Below are 20,359 nucleotides of genomic sequence, written 5' to 3'. Positions count from 1 at the left end.
TAAAGATGTGCTTGATTAAATAAAATTCACCTTCGGTCAGAATGCTGAGCCAGTAACTAGCTGACAGGAAGTGGTAGGGAGGAGCCAGGTGGAGAAGTTTGTTGTTGTTGTTCCCCCCCCTCCCCGAGACAGGGTTTCTCTGTGTAGTTTTGGTGTGGAGAGGTTTTAAGGAGAGGCCAGGAGAAGCACTCGGGCTTCTGGAGAGAGGAGAGGGGGTGAGCTGCTTTCTGCTCAGCATCTCTTAGGAGCAGAATTCAGCCTCAACCTTTGAATCTTGAGGTTTTTAGCAGGACAGAGATTTAGGTAAATCCCTTGGTAGCTTGTAAAGAGTCAGTGCCTGAGGGGACAGAATTCCTTCAGGCTGCTGCTCTCCTGGCGCAAAGTGGAGGCGGTTGCTGATAGGACAGCCGCGAACTGAAAGGCAGCAACAATTTAAAAAGAGGACAGCAGTTAAATTTCCTATGATGGTATAGAAACCCATTTTCTCTCTTAGTAAAGTGGCACACATGAGGGCTTCTTTATATAACGTTGTATAGAATTAGTGCATACAGTGGAAGTTTTGAAATCTGTGCCCAATGATCTTTAAAGGCTGAACAGCTACACACACACACACACACACACACACACACACACCTGACAATGTGTGAGTATAATTTTTCTTTCAGAACTTGAAACTTGTCAAAGAGCATTGCGAAAATCACAGTTTTGTGTCATCGTATACATCCTGGACACTGCGTACTTTGTATAGATTCCCTGCATTTTTAGAGATTTCCTAAAGCACGCTTGTGTTATCATGTTATTACTGCAAAGGATCAGTTCAAGAGGTAGGAACGAAAGACAAATAAATAAATAAATAAATAAATAAATAAATAAGTGGCGACCATCTGAATGCTTGATGCCCTGGGATCCACGCGATCCCTGCCCCCACTTGGTCTGCTCAATGTTTACAGCCTCTACTTACTTGCTATCCACCTCTCCCTGAACCCACAGACCCAATGGGAACGTCCTTAGAAGGCACAGCTTTCTAGGAATATCAGGGTATCTAACAAACGAGCATCTCTTGCTCTCAAAGACATATAACAGAAATCACAGCAGTTGGGATTATAAGCTAAATTGATGATTAGACCAGGAAATACAGAGTAATTTTGTCCCCAAACTCTACCAGTCTTCAAATTGTTTTCTACTGTTCCTTATATATATTTACAACCTTGTTTGACTTTTGGGTTTTGAGATAGAGTTATGTGGCTTATGTTGACCTTGAACTCATTATAAAGAAAGGTAAGAGCAATCTTAAGTGCCAGGGCACAGGTTTGCGCTCTTTTCTGGTGTTGTGGTGCTGATGAATGAGCCCAGGGTACCCCTCGTGCACTGTATCACTAGTCAGAAAAACTTTCACAGGATAAAAATAAAAGATATAGACAGTTACAGAAATTTGACAGCGTAATTTTGTGCTTATTGGATATGGTAACGAAACAACCGGTGTTGCATTTTTTTTTATCATTTTGTTTTTAACTCCTTCCTTACAGTATGGGTGATAGTTATGACGTCTCACGAACATGAGTGTGAGGGTGTTCATGTAAAACCCAAGCCTGGACCTTCACCCCGGCAGCACTGAGACAAGAGCCTCTGCATCCGTCTATGTATCCATGCATGGTTGAGCATCCTCTCTATAGAACAGAGAAATGCTCTATAGAAGAGCAGACATGGAAATCCCCTTCTGTTCAGTTACCGTGAAGAAAGGAAGCTCTTCCCATGAAGGCTTGCCTCTCCTGCTGCCTCATAAGAAATCTACCTTATGTCTTTGGGTGTGTGTTACTGCAGGAGACTGGTTATCACTAGTCATTCTTAAAGGTCTTAGACCTTAGGAGCAAAACCAACACTCCTTGCTAGCCCACAAATGTCTTCAAGAACCTAAAGAAAAAGAAAGTTCAGAAGATCCACTGTCAAAGTCTGTTGCTTTTCAGATTTCCTCAAGTGGAGAAATCACTCAAGGGACATACTCCTCACTTCCAAATTCACATTGTAAACATCCTATGATGCAAGAGGAAAATGACTAAATAGCCAAGCCATTATGAGAAATTACATAAATATATATTTATTTTATTATCTCATATGCCATATAACTTTCTATTGTATTATTGAAACATAAATGATAATCTAATTTACAAAGTATTTACATTATTCCAAGCGCAGATATGTAGGACTTGGGTGTTGTCAAAGGGCACCAAGGTCTTGCCAGGCATTTTAGAAATGAGCTCCATGGAATAGAGTAACTATTATTTAAAAAAGATTTCGGTTCACAAATAACTTCAGGTTTAAGTTATTTCTGTTGGACCTTTCTTAATATAGTTTGGAAGTGGGAATTTCCCTGTGTTTTTATGTTGCCCTAAAATACTGTGTCATCAAGGGTGCTTGGAAGGTTTGACTGTGACGGTCAAATCTACACAAAATATCTGAAGGGAGTGAGAGCAAAAGAGAGATTTTCTGGGAGAAAAGCATCCTGGACAGAAGCTATGACCCGGAAGCACATCCAAAGGTCTCTGGGAACAGCACAAAAGGCTGAGAAGGAGGAGCCAGGAGAGGAAAAGCAGCCGAGTTCATGGTTTGTTGGATGTGGGACATGGGGGGGGGGGCTGGAGATGCTGGAGGCCACTGTGAACTGAGCTTTCCTTTAGTGAGATAAAAGAAACGTTCCTCCAATTGGTTGGTTGTCCAGTACCAAGTGGTCTGCCCTGAAATCACATACACTCAGGGAGCATCACACAGACTAAGCAGATTGGAGGTATATATTTAGGAATACACATGCTCACACAAAAGGAGTCCAAAGACCATGAATTTGAGAGGGGTACATGGGAGAAGTTGAGAGATAAAAGGGAAAGTGGAAAGGAAGTAACTGTATTTTAATTTTGAAAAATAAAAGGAATAGAAAACTAATCTAAATTTAGAAATGAAAGACAGATAAGAAGACAGGCAGACAGACATGGGAAGAAAGGAAGGGAGGGAAGGAGGAGGGAAGGAATGAAAGAAAGAAAAGAAAAAAGTTCTCGGAGGAAGACTTTGGCCAAGGATAACATGATCTAACTTTCCCTGTAAGAGTCAGCAGAATATGAGGGTGGGCGGACCACAGAGGGGAGCTCACTTGGCCCATGTAGGCAATAATAACCAGCAGGAACAGGTGACCTCCTGCAGTAGGGAGGCAGCAGTGGTTGGGTAAGAAAGGGCTGAGCTGAGAGACTGGCTCTGGGTGTGGAGGCTGCAAGGTGACCTCAAGGGTTTTGGTTTGTAGCATGGAAGATGGGTGCTGCCATTCATTAAAGATGGCAGAGAAACCTGTGGAAGGGGTTGTTTAGGGCCCGGGCTTCCTAGTGAGGACATATTTAGTTTGAACACACAGAGTAGGGGTCATGACCATAGTGTCTGCTGTGCAAGCATAAAGACTTGAGTTTGAATCCTTCGCACACACATAAACATAAAAATCCAGGTGTGGTGGTGTGTGTCTGTTACCCTAGCCCTGGTGCAGGAGCGGTGGAGGGCAGAAACAAGGAGGTTCCTAGAGCTCACTGGTCATCCAGTCTAGCCAATGTAGGAGCGATGGGTACAGAGAGACTCTCGGAAGACGAGACAGAGAGCCAACCAGTCACACATTTGATCTCTAACTCTCTGGCCTTCCCACGGTTAAGCACACCCATCTGATATTCACCTCATTCAGAAAGGAGAGAAAAAGAGAGAGAGAGAGAGAGAGAGAGAGAGAGAGAGAGAGAGAGAGAGAGAGAATAAGATGCAGAGTAAACTGGAGGTGGGACTACCATAACACAGCTTTCCTGAGGTCATCATCACCCATGGTGGGGAAGGACATTTTCGTGGTAGCTCTGTTTCTGAGTTGATTAAGCTCCTTGATTTAGAGAAAAGTTTCTAGGGCATAGAGAACTGGAAGCCGGAGCAGCTTTACACGTTTGTTCTGCAGCCTGCTTGAGAGCAAACAAACTCTGGAAGAATAAGGTAGAGCCACACAAGGGAACTCGGGAATGGTTTTCCCACCAGCGCATCCTTGAGGTGACCAAGACCCTGTCTAATACCTTGAGACTAAGGAACCCCACTAAGTTGAGCCCAGATTCTGACCTGCAGAAGCTATAGTTAATAAATGCATTCAGCATGTTTTTTTTTTTTCAAGGCAAATCAAGTAAACACTTAGGCTGTAAGTGTTTACTTCCTCTAAGGCCCAAGGGAGATGCTGTCGGTGTGTATCTGGTATTCGAGGGCATGGTATGGAGTGACTAGGAAACTGGACGAGAACATGGACTGGAGACTTTGGGTTTGCCTTGGGATGTCGCCGGGACAGTGAGAAAACACGCAACGGAGGCTGTAAATGCACACGAACACCAAGGACCAACACGTTCCCGATATCCCCACTTCCAGTTCCCACATCATATAACTTAGATTATAAAGATGGCATGGCTCGGTGTGGATATCAGGATGAGCCTGGTCCAGGATGTCTCTATAAGACACATTTATCTCCGACTTAAGGATTGTTCTGTTTATCAGTCCAATGAAGACACCCGAACTTAGTAACTTACGATTGGCTATTGATAGCCATTACAGACCAAAGTTGACCCAATCCCTTCTGTCTCTGGATATCTGCGCCCCTCCAGCTACTCACCCTCTGACGTCTGTTTCCAAATGTTTTACCTACGCCAACCAGAAAATAAAAATTTAAATTCTCACCCAACAAATATATATTGAACATTGTAACACTGAAGAAACACGCTAGGGAGGGAAAGATGGCCCCTACCAATTCCTGAGCTCCTTCTATGTGACAACATTGCGTTATCCCATTTAATACTGACCGCAGCGTTTCAAATTTATATTCTCTATATTCAAATCATTTTCCCTTTTCCTATTTTCCCCCCACCTTCGCTTGTTCACCTCACTCCCTCTCAAGTTCATGGCCTCTTTTTCTTTATTATTGTTTCATATATATGGGTATGCATATGCATATTACTATAAACATAATTATAGACAACTTGCCAAATCCATTTAGTGTTGCTCGGCTGTATGTATTTCCAGGGCTGACTTCGTGGTATTAAATAACCAACTAGAAGGCTCAGCCTTGGGGAAGATGAATTCTCTGCTCTCAGCAGTCATGGTCATTAATTGCCTGTAGCTCTTCATCTAGGGGCGAGACACAGTTATACCCCTATCCACAGTGTCATGTCAACTGGAGCTGTCATTGTGCAGGTCTTATTTAGATAGTCATCTTGTTGATATTCCACAGGCTTTGCTTTCCCATAAGATACAGAAAATACTGCCTCCCAACAGACATCCTGGTCCTCTGTCACGTACAATTTTCCTGGCTTCTCTGCTTCAGTGGTCCCTGAGCCTCAGGTGTAGGGGTGATGGGTGCTCCATTGGCAGCTGCTCTTTGCAATTTAGCCAATCATGGATGTCTGCGATGGTCTTCACCTGCTGCCAAAGAAGGTTCTTTGATGAGGGATGATAGTACTACATTTATCTGTGGACATAAGGATAGGTATTTAGAGCGCAAGTGTAAATTATATTGATTTTGGAAAAGAATGGTAGTAGGTTTTCTTCTAAAGTTCATGACTTCACAAGCCATTTGTTATTGGCTAGGTTTGTAGTGCCAGACATGGTTTTCTCCTATTGAGTGGACCTTAAATCTAATTAGACAGATGTTGGTTATCCCTAAGATGTAAGTGCCATTATTGCACCTTCAGGATGTCTTGTTGTTGATTGTCATTGTTGTGGTTTAGAGGTGTCATGCCTGGCTAGAACTCTTGATTGCTTTTCTTTCTGGGAAGCTCACATAGCACCATCGGGTACTATGCAAGTCCTCTAGGAGAAGGCTTCCAGGTCAGTTTCAGATTGATGTCTCCAAGTCCTGTGTCCAAAGTATGCAGTGTCTTCAGCAACAGAGTCTTATCAAGGTCTTGGAGGAAGTCAAGGGTAAAGGCAGTAAGTAGCCCATATTGTTTAGTCTGGCCTCTTAGACTTACCAAACTACCGACCTGTAGAGAGAAGTTTCTGACCAATCTGGTCCCTCAGCCATTCAATCCCAAAGACACACAAAGAGGTTTATATTATAAACTGCTTGGCCTATTAGCTGAGGCTTATTATTAACTAGCTCTTAAAACTTAAATTCACCCATAATTCTTATCTATCCTTAGCCATGTGTGTTGGTACCTTTCATCAGTGAGGCATTCTCATCTTGCTTCCCCTGTGTCTGACTGGTGACTGCATCTCTGCCTTTCCTCTTCCCAGAATTCTCCTAGCCTGGTTGCTCTGCCTATACTTCCTGCCTGGCTACTGGCCAATTGGCATTTTATTAAACAAATACGAGTGACCAATCTTTACAGTGTACAAAAAGCATTATCCCACAGCAACAACTCAAAAGCTTCCCCATGTCTGATTCTGGGGTTTTTATTAGATAGTCTATGGTCCTTGGGAGGACTATTATCACTCCAAGTGGTGTAACTTTACTTAAACTACCTAAATCTATGAGCAATTTTATGTAACAATAAAATAGTTGGTTCCTATGGTGTTTCCAAATATCCTTAGTGTTGGCTCTTCCTTCCCCATCCTCCTCTCTCTGCACTGTTCTTCCCCTGCCTTCTCTAAAGTCCTGAGCATTTTCCCCCTCTCACCTTCACCAGGACATTATAAAGTGGAAATAGCATCGCTTTATACAAACATAGCACATGGGTCTTGGAGCGTTTAAATAAGAGCATCTACAGAGATGTGCACACACACTACACATAGAACAACCGCCTGTGTTATCAAAGGGCTGAACAGTTTCGATCTGAGTCTCAACGACCCCAGTTTGGGTGTGGAATACTTACCATTTCCCAGCGGCTCAAATTTCCTGAAGGGATGAGCATCTGTAGGGAGAAAGCTGAAATGCCATCAGAACCTCTCTCTGGAATTATTCTCCTATATCTTCCCTTCTATACCTACCCCACAGACCTTTTCCATCCTCCTCTCCCAACTCTTTTCTTGCAGAATAGCATCCTAAATGCATGTCCACGGGAACTTTGTGCCGCTTAAGAGACGACCAAAAGGAGATGGGTCAGGATTGATCCAAACACGTAGAGCTAAGTTCATCAAAAGGAGCAGACGATGGCTTTCAGCTACTCCTTTGTCGAGTTCATTTGCAGGGCGAGTTGTGCACCTTGCCTTTGGCCCCGGAGATCTCTGTCCGCTCCCCTCTGCATTCTGTCACCGCTCATCTATTTGTGGGGTGAGCTGTACGGCACTGCATGCATCTTCCAGGGTCGGTCTGTGTTTCCAACAACTGAAAACATACAGAATACGTATGATGTGAAAAGAACGTCCATCCATCCAGGACACAGATGATTCTGCAGAATGGCTAAGTGGGTGGGGCCAAAGGAGAGAATGCCTATGGTCACAACTTGGCTTTGTCACTTGCCAGTTTTGCGTCTAGAGACAAGTTATTTAGCCTCCCTCACCATCGATTAAAACAGAAATGAGAGAAATCCTTTGTTGGATTGGTTTTTTTTTAGTATAAAATATTCAACACATACTGTACGAGATACTCTGCCCACGTCTTGAAACACTGCTTACCTGAATCTTTAAGAAAGTGCCCTCATCTTCTTCAAGATTTGCTTGGATGGGTTCTGCTCGAGTAGCCACATCCTGTCCCCTCTTTATAAAGTCCCAGTGCCTTCCCCCCTTCTCAGACTTCCAGATCCCTTTGCCCTGTTCTGAGTCCAGAATTTCACCAGTCCTCAGCTCCTGGTCTCCCATGCCTTCCATCCTGCAGACATCAGTGTCTCCTTTACAGCGAGGGGTGTGGCGTGCCCGCTTTACTCTCTCAGAGAAGACTGCCTGCCCTGGATGCTGCTTCCCAGGAAGAAAGTCTTTTCTCCCAAAAGAATAATACTGTATTTCCCAGGCTGACATAACTTTGGTTCCCTGACTTCTTTTTTCCCTCCCTTCCTCCCTCGTTTTTCTTTTCTTCTTGCTTTTGTTTTTGAGACAGGGCTTCTCTATAGAGCCCCAGCTGTCCTGCAACTTGCTTTGTAGACCTGGGACTCACAGAGATCCACCTGTCTCTGCCTCCTGAGTGCTGGGATTAAAGGCATGCACCACCACTGCCTAACCCTTGACTTTCTTATTAATAACAGATATTTTTAGATGTCGAAGCGTACATTCTCCTGAGAGACAGGCCCTTGCAGACTGATTTTCTTATGCATTGCTATGCCATCTGATCATTGTGCACACGCTCTCTGGGGACCCTCAGATGTTCAGCTATGCTCAATGCTTTGTGTTCCAACCATCTCTCACTCTTCTCACCAAGCCATTCCCCTCTTTACTCTGACTCAAGTTGTACAAAACAACTATTTCAGAATGGCAAAGCCACACCGAGGAAGTCAAACTGAGATTTAAGGAACTGTGGTAAGTCTATAAACTGGAGCATCCAGTCCAGACCATTGGGATTCAAAAGAAAAAACACTTGTTTCTCCCTAAAGTCTGTCATTGTGCCTACATCACACATATCATATCTCTCTACTTTCTTCCTCTTGGCAGGCTCATTTATTTCCCCACCTCTTAAACCATGGAGCTTATTAGCTCTGGGAGGTTTCAGAAGGCTTCAGTGTTAACCATTTTGATTAGGAAGAAAGATTTCCTGGGTACAATTATTCAGATCTGTTTTCTTACCACGTGAGGCCAAAGGTTAGAGGGAAGATGTGTATGTAGACTGTGCAAATGTTTTCTCAGTGCTTCTACACTGCCTTCCTAAAGTCTGACCCCTTTCCCCTTAAGCAATGTGCTTGGTTTTGAGATATGTTAATTTAATTAGAGTTCCGCTGTTTTTGCTAAAAACATCTGAAGAGCCTGCTCCCAGTGGCCAAATGCCATGGAGGTATTGACACCGACAGTCATCAATATAATCAGATTCATTTATCAGCGGTTGCTGGGGTACTGGGCTAACTAAAAGACTGAATTATCTCTAGCCCTCAGGACCAGATGGCGAGTTCCTGTGAAAGTGAGGGCTATTGCCTGCAGCCATTACTGAAAAGTTATCTCTACACCTGCCACAAGCCAAGGGAAGAGGTGGAAAGAAACAGAGTGGCCAGGTTCCTCCCCCACCCAGCCCCCGAGCAAATATCGCACAGCCAGCTGGAATCAGATTCTACACAAAGTGTGGACAAAGTGTGGAGGTTATCGTCATGGGTTCCTATAAGTCCCAGGGACCCTGAAATCTCTTCAACACTGACTCTCTCTTTCTTTCTCTCTCTCTCTCTCTCTCTCTCTCTCTCTCTCTCTCTCTCTCTCTCTCTCTCTGTTGTCACTTTCCACCCAGGTGCTTAAGTAAGTCTTTCTTCTTGTCGTTATGAAGCGGCACAGTCAGCGGCAGAAGAACAGGGACATGTTCGTGTGCAGGTTACCAGAGAGTTATTAAAGAGGGGGCGCTGCTCTGCGTCAAAGGTGGAGATTTACGGTGCCTGTATAATGTTTCTAACTGGATAATGAAAGATTTGGCCAGACTTCTACTTCTTGTACCGAAGGGATTTGCTTTTTTTTTTCCCTTACATGTGTATATGTCAAAGTTCACATAAGATTAGGCATAGTGCATGAATCACATATACCTTAGCTACCTCTTTGGGTTATGAAAAGAACAATCCATTTACTTTTCTTACTTTAATGTTTGTTTGTTTGAGGTGTTGCAAAAACAGAAAAGGCATGACCTCCTTTTTAGAGGAACCAGTGATGGAAAAGGACCAAGTCATCATGTCTGTGTGGCTAATGGCCCGTATCATTTAAGAGTGCCTTTGGATTGGGGAAATGCTTGGTAGATAAACCGCTTGTCATACAAGCTTGAGGGTCTCAGTTCAGAGCTCCAGAACCCATAAAAACCTGACAGGATTACACATCTGTAGCCCCAGGATTTCCTGCCAGGCATGAGGGACAGAGACGAGTAAGTCCCTGGAAACTCATGACGGCCATCCCTGCAGATGCATCAGTCAACATGGGACCCGGTCTCAAGGGGACGGGAAATGAGGACTGACGTCTGAGATGGTCCTCGGTCCTTCACACATGCATCGTGTGAGGCTACACTCAGTCTCTCTCCCTTTCATACACACACATGCATGCGCATGTGCATGCACACATACAAATGACATATACACACATACATGAATGCCATGCACACACAAGATTTAAAAAAGAGGAAGTTGTCACTGTGGTAACCTGTTTTCATAATGTTCAAATCTCTTACTTTGAATATCACAATGGGGTAAGCAGAGATCTGGGGAGTTGACACCTTTCAGAATTCTGTCTAGGGTATCCCAGCACTAGAATGCCTCTGTTCTTAACCTTATTGATTTAATAAGATAAAAAGTACTTGAGATATGAGAGAAATTGGTCAAGGGAGGCAGATAGAGGGCCCTTGCAAAATGACCCTTGGTTTCACCAATGGCTGGGAAATTATGGAAACTCTCTGAACTTTGTTCTTCTTGTCTGTTAAAGGGGAAAGTGATGTTTAATTAATCTTTGTATGATGTCATGTTTTTAAGGCCCCATAATTATAAGAATATCAAAAATAAGTGGGGGTCAGACACCTTTATGTAGAAAACCCAGCTATCATCATCTGGCAGATTAATGGAAGAACTTAGACAAACTGACAGCCGTCCAAGACCAGTCATGAACGTGTTTTACAATTTCAAAGGTCACCTGTAAAACGGCAAAAGAGAACCTTTGTAATATTAAATTGTAAGAAGTTATGTATATGACATTTCTCTCCGTCTGTTAGTGACAAACAGCACATTAAACTGAACAACAGAACAAGGACTGTGGGCTTCTGGGAGGGATTTTGTTTTTTGTTTGGAGGTAGGTGCTCTTTTTTTTTTTTTCTAAGAAGGATAGCTCTTAATTAGAGTCCATTCTCCATTCAAAATAATCTGTGAAGACCGGCATGAAAATGTAGATTCCTAATTGAACAAAGACAATTCTTTCCAGATTGAAGTACGGTGGTTAATAGCCCTGTGCTGCTCCAATTACCGCTAGACGTTCATTTCAAATGGGAAACTGGAATTGCAGACGCGTTAGCCTTAATTGGGAGAAATGGCTAAAATCAGACTTCTAATACTCTACTGCGATGTCACATACGCAGGCCATCTTCTTTCCCGTATCCATGACAGTGCCCTGTTTTCATGTCCTTTGTGGACAACGAGCCAGAGTGGTAAGAGGAACAGCCTGTCCTCAAACGGGCAGAAACATGCAGACACCCATCAGAGACACAAAACTGAATCGCTCGAAATGTGGGGATACAAAGGCACACTGTTTATTATTATTGCACGTATCACATTAGATATGCTCACGCAGTCAGCACCATGTTGGTTCGAGCCAGACTGTCCCTTGATCCTGATTCTCACAATGCTTCCACTTAAGGACTGTTCCAGAAGACAGTGCTGCCATGAATACAGTAGCCACCAAATCCAGACCAGGTATGACACAGTAAGGGAAAATAATTGAAATCAATCGTGTGGGTATGTAAAGTCTATCCTTCTCAGACAACGGATAAAAGATGGATGAGGGGGCTTCAGTGTAAGGAGTTGAGTTGGGAGAGATGGTTGCTGCGTGCAGGTCCTTCCTCTTCACTTGCACAAATGCAACAATTGCCAGGTTTCAAAAAAAAAAATGCACAGCATTTGATCCTCATGCCTCAAAACTGATCACGATGGATTCTGTCAACTCTGCTTCCAAACTGGAGAAATGAGGTCAAGACGCTTGCTTAGGGCTATAGACAATGAGTGTGGAGAGGGGATTGAGACCAAACTTTGTGTTAATGAGAAGTGACCCCGTGTAAAAAGTCACCAGAAGAATTAGAAATGGCTGCACACTACGTGGGAGGATCACAACCTACCACCACAGGCCAAAGGGAGTTTTGATGTCTTAAGTCCCTTACTTTCCCAATTGACAAGGCAGGTGCTGTCATTGCCAGTCCACGGATGTGGAAAGCAGTGCTTACAGATGATAAGGGACTTCTCGCTGATTGTCAGGCTTGGACCCCATACTCGTGCTTGCTGACCCAAAGTCTATGCTTCTTCCCTTCACCAAAAGTGATACTGATCTATCTCTACCCTTCCTGCTGCTGACTCTTGTGTTCACTCATTTATAAAAGTCATTGCGGTGCGTAAAACAAAGCCAGTTCCCTCTGCCTTGAAGCTTACTTACATTCTAATGCAAGAGATGGATGGATAAACCAAAGAGGTAAAGAGGCATTTGATTATATTTGGCTTCAGTGAAAAAAAAAAAAAGAATTGAACCTGGGAGGGTTTGCCAAGGGCAGAAGAGCTGCAAGTTTAGGGCTCAGAAGCTCTGTGAAGTCTGCACCTTGATGTGGGAGTCCCCTCTGTGTGCTGTGACTACCATTAATGAATAAAGAAACTGCTTTGGACCTATAGTAAGGCAGAAATTAGGTGGGCAGGGAAAGCTAGGCTGAATGCTGGGAGAAAGAAGGGCACAGCCAGAGAGATGCCATGGAGCTGCCGCCAGAGTCAGACATGCCAAAACTTTGCCGGTAAGCCACTGTCACGTGGCGTTACACAAATTGATGGAGATGGGTAAAATTAATATGTAAGAGTTAGCCAATAAGAAGCTAGAGCTAATAGGCCAAGCAGTTATTTAAATAATACAATTTCTTTGTGATTATTTTGGGGCTAAACAGCCAGGAACTCACAAGCGCTCTCCTAGCAACAGCACCTCAAGGTGCTTTTCAAGGAACACCTGAATAGAAGGGCTTTGGCTGCAGTGTGTGTGTGTGTTTCATATAGAAAGCAGAAAACAGCCCCAAGCTGGGTGTTTTCCTAATTTGCTTAAAAAAAAAATTCAGGACTCTGTGGCTGCATGTGGATGGGCAAAGGGTGAAGAAATCAAAAAAGAAGGTCAGAGAGCAAAGCAAAACCAAGTGCTGTGACCAATGAATGCAATATAGAAGTCCCTGTTGGTAAAGGACACTTTCCTCTGCCTTAGGGCAGCTCTGTCACGAATGAGACAGTGTCCAGGGCAGTCACTTAAGGTATAGCCAGTATTCACCACAGAAGCTAATGATGCTATAGGCAAATAACAATACTGGCTTAGGTCAGAGTGGTAGGGACACTAAGAGACCTCAGTTAGCTGTGCTCTGTTCCCTGTCTCTGTTCTGCCAGTTACCAGGGTTCTTAGAGATTCTGAACATGAGAAAGCCCTCTCCATCCAACGCTCGTAGGGGTGGAATGCAGCCATGGCTGTGCTATGGTCACATCTCTCTGCTTGGGACAGGGCAGCGGTATTCTCAGCTTGAAGCTGGCCACATGCCAGCTTGCTCCATGATAGCAAATGAGTCAGGCAGATGGCACTAGATCCAGGCTACTTTACTCAGTACAGAGCTCTTCAAACAAGGTGTATCTCCACAGCCTTGCTCTCTGAAGCTCGTTCTCCTCCAGTATCCCTACCTCCGCCATCATCCCTGTGTCTCCCCTCATTACAGAGGCCAGAGGTCACGACGGTCTGAAGTTCTCTGCACTTACCCCCACCCTCTCTTCACTTCTCCATCGCCGCCAACAAATCTTGAACTTCAAGTTCCGTTTTGCCACCTGCTTCCTAGAGGAGCCAAAGTCACACATAGAACCTGTCTCGTTAGCCTTAAGTTAACAGTTCTGTTTTTCTCTCTGCTATGCTTCTTGGAACCCCAGCGGACACATTCAATTATTTACGTTAGCCAGCAGGAAGAAAATGACAATGAAATAAATATGAATTGAGTCCTTGCTGTGGGTCATAGAGAAGTTGCTAGATTTTTTTTCCAAAGTCAGTTTATGTGTTAGTCCATTTTGTCTGTTGTAGCAAGAACATCTGAAACTAGTTGATTTATAAGGAAGGGCCATTTGTTTTTCGCACATTCCTGAAGACTGGGAGTCTCCTGAAGGTTCAAGATCTGCTGATGATTACTCTGTGCCTCCAGCATGGCATCTGTTGGTGTGTCCTCCAGAGATGAGGAGCTCTGTCTCTCCACAGTGAAAGGCAGAAAGGCTAGAGAGTCCAGTGCTGTGGGGAGCTGTTTTTGATGGGGACCTTACTCCAATTCACCACACTAAAGCTCTCCTGGCTTTATCTTCCTTTAAAGGTCCCTCCTTTGAGTACCATCACATTGGCTATCCCTGAAATGAAAGAGAACACGTTCAAACTATGGAAACCAGAAAGTGAAGGAGCAGGAATTGAGCTGTCACCTCAGCCTGGATGCCGAGACTGGTGCCGGATTGAGACACGGAGGCTTCTTTTCAGGTGGAAGAACAGCAACCTTTATTTTGCCCCCAGCGAAAGCCTTATACCTTTACGCAGCTGGCTCCTGAGACCTGCTGAGCAGCCAGAGGTCAAGATCAGGGCATCTTATACGGGGAATGCTTCTGCAGAAAACCACCAGCCAGAAAGAACACAAACATCCTTGTCAATTACAGAGTACAAGGAAGTTCCACTGTGGTCAGGGGGAGTGAGGGCAGCCAGATCACATCATGGAGCCGTTTCTATTGTATCGACCTCAGATGAGAGTCCTTCCACAGTCTTTTCCAGTCTTCATGGTTCTTGGCTGTCTGCAGAACTTGACTAAACTTGTGTTTGGTATTCATCAGGAAACTAGGATGCTTTCACAGCGATATTCTGCATCCCATGGTATCTACAACTTCATAGGGACATGAAGTCCCACCTCTCCAGAAGAGAGCTGCTGTCACAGGATCATCAAATGTCAGCACACTTCATCATTAGCTCTCTAGTAATTTTCAAGTGTCCAATATTTCATAAGCCATCCTGTGCTGAGAGAAGAGAACCCTGAGCAGGCATTTGAAAACATAAGGTCTGGTTCCAGCTCCAATACTAAGGGGACCACAATATCTTCAGTTGCAAGTGGTGGAGTTTCATCTAGTCTGACCACGGCAAAGAGAGAATTCCATGCCATCCACATTTAAATGATGGGAAAACGACTCCAGTTCTCCGTGGCCTAATTCCCAACTCCAGTCTTCAGGACTACATTTCTCTAGTTGTATTTTCAAGTTGTTACTTGAGTTTCTGCCCTGACTTCCCCCAGTAATGGACTTGGAAGTATAAGCCAAGTGAGCCTCTTTATCCCCTAATTTGTTTTTGGTCGAGGGGTTTTAGCACAGCAACAAAAATGGGGAATACCCGTCTAAGGAATATGCTCCTCAATTAGAGGGCTGTCCTCCTGCACAAGATAGAGTTCAGGGAGCCAGGTTTTCGGATGACTTTTTTTGCGAGTCCACCATTTAAAGCATCTTTAAATGCTTTGCTATTGTCTTCATTTGGTCAATAATGGAATGTGACATTTCGAGAAGGAGCCTTTGTGAGGGGGCTCAAGTTAAAGCATGGGCATAAAGATGAGCTGAAATTCAGGATAGCTGGTACCTTGAAAACAAGGCAAGGTGGACCCAGAGACAGACGGCACACAGGGATGACAACGGGAGCAGGCAGAGGGCAAATGGACGTTCTCAAGCCAAGGAGAAAAGCTTGGAGCCTCCCACTCTGTTCTTAGAGTGCTTTCCTCCAAATTGAAACAGATCCTGGGAGAGGAAGGAAGCTCAGACCACTCAGGAAGTAAACAAACCTAACATTCCCAGGATTTTGAAACTTAGGAGCTACACAAGCACTCCTGCCCAAGGTGGGCAGTGAGCAGCTGCTGGGCCAGGAGAGCTGACCAATCAAGTTGCAGAGAGGAGATTCCCTGGCCTGCAGAGCCCTGGGGATGTAGCGTTCACTGCACTGGGTGGGGTTGGTGAGCTGCTTTTAGGTAATTCTTACGCTTGTAAGTAACCTCAGTAAAAATTTATGGGTTCACCAGCTTGGACTTGGCAGAATCAGTACTTTGGCCTGTTGTGGGCTCCTTATCTAGGGTGGATAGATAATGCATGTCATGTCTCCCCAGCAAAAAATGTCACACAACATCTTCCTTCACCTGGCTCAGAAGGCATGAGCCCTGCTGATACTTTTATTGTAGACTTCCAGCCTCAAGAATTTACTGCAATATGTTGCTGTTATGTGGACCACCCAGGTTGTCATGGCACTGGTCCTTGGCTGTTCTGGCCCCTCAATCATCCATCCCGTGGTTCTTTTAGTGAACTCCTGCCTGTTGTCAACTGCGTCTTCTCTAGGTCACAGACGGCTAAAGTCTAAGCAGTCAGCGTGTCCTCAGCTCTAAGCACAGTGATTTCTCAAAGGGAACAGGTTAGAGGACCCGAGGTGTGCTACTGAAATGGTGTGGGCATAGGGATGGGGCGGGGGCACACATTGCTGTTTTAAATGCAATTATCTTCATTCAGTCAATGTAGACGGAAATTGTTCTTTTGTTTCCAGGCCGCCCCCACCTGAATAATCACACAGAAACTATATTAATTACAACACTGCTTGGCCAATAACTTAGGTATATTCCTAGTTAACTCTTATACCTTAAATTAACCCATTTCTATTAATCTGTGTATTGCCACGAGGCTGTGGCTTACTAGTGGTAAGGTTCTGGCATCCTTCTTCTTTGGCAGCTACATGGCGTCTCTCTAACTCCTGCTACTTTTTCTCTATCTCTGCTTGGATTTCCTGCCTGCTTTTGCTCTGCTAAAACAGCTCTATTCATTAACCAATGCTAATAAAATATATTCACAGTATACGGAGGGAAATTCCACATCAAGTCAGTAATGGAATTTAGAGATGGTGACTTCACATGGGTATGTAAGTGAAAGCAGAGACATAAAGGTGAGAACTTACGGAGAGGGAAAGCAATGGCATGAAAAACCAACCTCAGGAATGACAAGAAGAGAGGTTCCAACAAAACAGAACTTGAGTACCGCTCCTGCAGCGGTATCCTCTGCACATTTGCATATATGCTAACCAAACCCCTTTGGCTGCTTGAATCTGTTTGTGTTTCTTCCACCAGCAACAGAGTGTTAGCAGAATGATGCAGCCAGTTTTGCCAAACCTAACAATCTGCTGTCTCCATTTATGGTTTTTCTTTCCTGCAAGGCCCTCCCCTCATGCACCTGCGGAGAAGCTCCAGCACAGGGGTGCGGATTAAGTGGCATTTCCACACCTCATCTCCTCGGTTTACACCCGACTTGAAAGGAGAGGTATAATCTTAGCCCAGTCTCTTGCAGACTCCCTCCCTTCTCCACATCTTCCTTTCACAAGCAAGTTTAACCTCAGTGATGTTTGAAAGGAGGGCAGTGAGGGGGCCGTCTGTCTCGGTTGCTCTTATCACTTGGTGCTGAGGATCCCGCGCGTAATTAAAATCGGAACACAAAAAGAAATGAAAACTGACAAAAATGAACTAACGACCTGCTGGTCTCGAATGTGGCTTTTTTTTTTCTTTTGGAGAAAATATATTAATTTGAAAATAAAGATTAAATAATTAAAATATACCTGTAATTTTACTCCTGACCAATGAAATGAAATACACTGAGCAGGAAAAGACCTAAGGAAAATAGGCAGAGCTGTCTATGGTCCTGAAAAGATGGTGACTGGAAATATGAAGAGCATGTATTTTTAATATGTTGTACATGACATATTGCACACCTCGTTGGGCTCGTCTTAAATAATTCCAAGTGCAAGCAAACAATTTAACCTCTTATTCCTTGACTTTCACTGCTCCTCAGCAGAAAAACAAACATTGCCTTCTGTGTCCTGGCAGATAACTGTAAATTTCGATACTGTATCTGTACGAAGGAAGAATAAACACAAGGGAAGAGGTGGAAGGAGAGGAGGGAGGGGAGGCTACAGTCAGGATGTAAAATAAATAAATACATTAAATTAAAAGATAACAAAAAATAATCAACGTAGACAGTTAAAATACTTCAATCATGATGCAGAATGTCCACCATTCTTGGTGTTATTTGAAGCTTCTTTTTTAGGCAAAGAAAAGTATCCAAGTCTCTTGATTCGGCTTTGATGTTATCACATCGTCTTCTTTGTTTACATTCTAACATGGGAGCAGAAGCCATTGTACGGTTATGTGGTTTCTTTTTATTATGAGGATTTTGACCAATTCATACAATTCTGTATTCTTAGTGCTGTTCCTATTTGAAGGTCTTTAACAGCTTTATCTTCAATCTTGTTTGTTGACCCATGGTCTTCTTCTACATCCCAGGTTGTCCTCAGACATAGCCAAGAGTAACAATGAACTTTTTGCCTATACCTAGAGTTTTTCTATTTTTTTTCTAAACTGAACTTTCTGTAACACAATTTTTCACATCCTCTGGGAAGATTTTTATCCCTCACATTATCACTCGCAATATTGAGATCCATTCGACTCAACAATGTATGATGAGTATATTGCAGGATCCAAGCGAGACTGTCTAATTCCACAATTTGCCTTGCCTTTCCTTAAGACATCTTTGTGGTACCCAATGATGCCTCCTACCCTTCCTTACTCTACACTTGGTTACTCAGTCGCTCTCCATCATTGTAAAGGGATGCTTTGACACCTTAACCAGGTAGCACGTTCTTGAAGACTTCAAATTAGCGTTCAGCTTTTTCAACAGCAGCCATGTGACCTGCAGTTCAGGGAAGAGCTTTGCAGTTGACTAGGGCAAGTTTCAAAGCTTGCACTACTGGACTGCAGCCTTGTTCCCTCATTATTCAAATGGAGTTAGCAGCACCTGCTTTTTATAGTCTTGTGTAGAGTTTAACAATGTATCTGGTGCATTAGAGTGACTGATAAATGTCAGCTCATATATTGCTATACATAAGTAAAGTAGATGAACCCAAACCTAGTGCACACCTTGAATTATTACCAAACACATGGAAAGAGTGATTTGTTGAACATTGTAGAAAGTACATTATATGATAATCTCAGTAATAAAGTAATTTTAAATGTTTTTATTATATGTTTTTATTATATACTAGACTCTGATGATAACAAATGTTTCCCTAGCTCTCAGTAAGGGTTCAGTATACATATATTTTTGTCAAACTCTGCTTAAATAAATTTTGATCTGTATCCACATACTTCTCTTGATCTGATTCTACACCATCTCTCAGACATTCCTTATTTCAGTTGCTTTAGCAATTATTCCCCAGTGAACTTAGAAATTCAGCAACATTGTGGGCTTGAATAACTCTTGGTATCTATTAGACTTTTGTGCACACCACAAATCTCCATGTCATAAAATGAATGCAAGACATACTCCCTCCATATCCCGTCTCAATAAGTACCAGTGAAAATGACTTACTATGAACCCAGACTGATTCTTATTCACACTCTTATTGATACATCCCTAGGTATCTCTACTCGAATACCCCAATACCATTGCCCAGTTAAGGGCATTATTAGCTTTTTCCTCCTAATCTGACATCTCACCTAGACGCCATTCTTGCCCAAATGTGGTGACTGGAACCAACCAGGCCTTAGGAGAACATGTCCTTTGGCCCACCAGCAGTGTTTCCCTCCAGCATCTCTGTTGATTAGCTCTCAGGGCACAGCTAACTCTCCCTGATGTCTCCTGTACTCCACTTGGCAGAGCCCATTCAGGTTTTTTCACTGTTCTTTTCCATGGGCCCATTAACTGCCACAAATCTCCTGCTCATCTCTTTCCTATGAGGCTAGCAGCGTCCATTCCTTTTATCTATGAATTCCTGGACCTGAGATCATGCCTGACCCCATGGAGTGACCTCTAATGTATGCAATGGTTTAATGTAGTGATTCTCAACCTTCAAATGCTCTGACCTTTTAATTCAGTTCCTCATGTTGTGCTGACTTCCAACCATAAAATTATTTCATTGCTACTTCATACTTCATGTAAGTTTACTATTATGAATCTTAATGTAAATATCTGATATATGACTCCTTAAAGCTTGAAAACCACTGATTTCATGATTAGATAGTGAACCTCAGTTTTTCTGCCTTTTCTCACCCCACTCTACCTTCTAACAAAATAACCCTTTGGTTTTCTTTTAAGGACCTAACACTCTCCTTCTCTGCCCCCCTTCTCTGCCCCGTGCAAGGCCACCATGACTGTATTTTAACTCTGAGCAGAGGGACATAAATGTTAAGAGCAGGGTGTAGCAATGTTGGTGATGGTGCCCAGGTGTTCCTAGTCAACAAAGAATGGCCAATACCCATTGGAGGGAGGGAGAAGAGGTAAACATAGCACTTTGGTTAAGTCTACCGAGACAGCTAGATTGTGTCAGCCCAGCTGAGCTGCAGACAGGGCATAGTAAACCCTGGGGTCTGGGTACCTCCTGCCTTCTTCATTAAACAGCTTTGTATCTGAATGGCTGCTTCCTTGCCTGAACTATTTTGGTACATCTATTATTGGCTCCCATTTAGCGTCTGTTTATTTAAATCTGCTTT

Source organism: Myodes glareolus, chromosome 26 (genome assembly GCF_982192425.1).
Source record: "Myodes glareolus chromosome 26, mMyoGla1.1, whole genome shotgun sequence".
NCBI lineage: Eukaryota > Metazoa > Chordata > Mammalia > Rodentia > Cricetidae > Myodes > Myodes glareolus.
The sequence above is the reverse complement of the archived record's forward strand: the minus strand, read 5'-3'. Positions refer to the sequence as shown.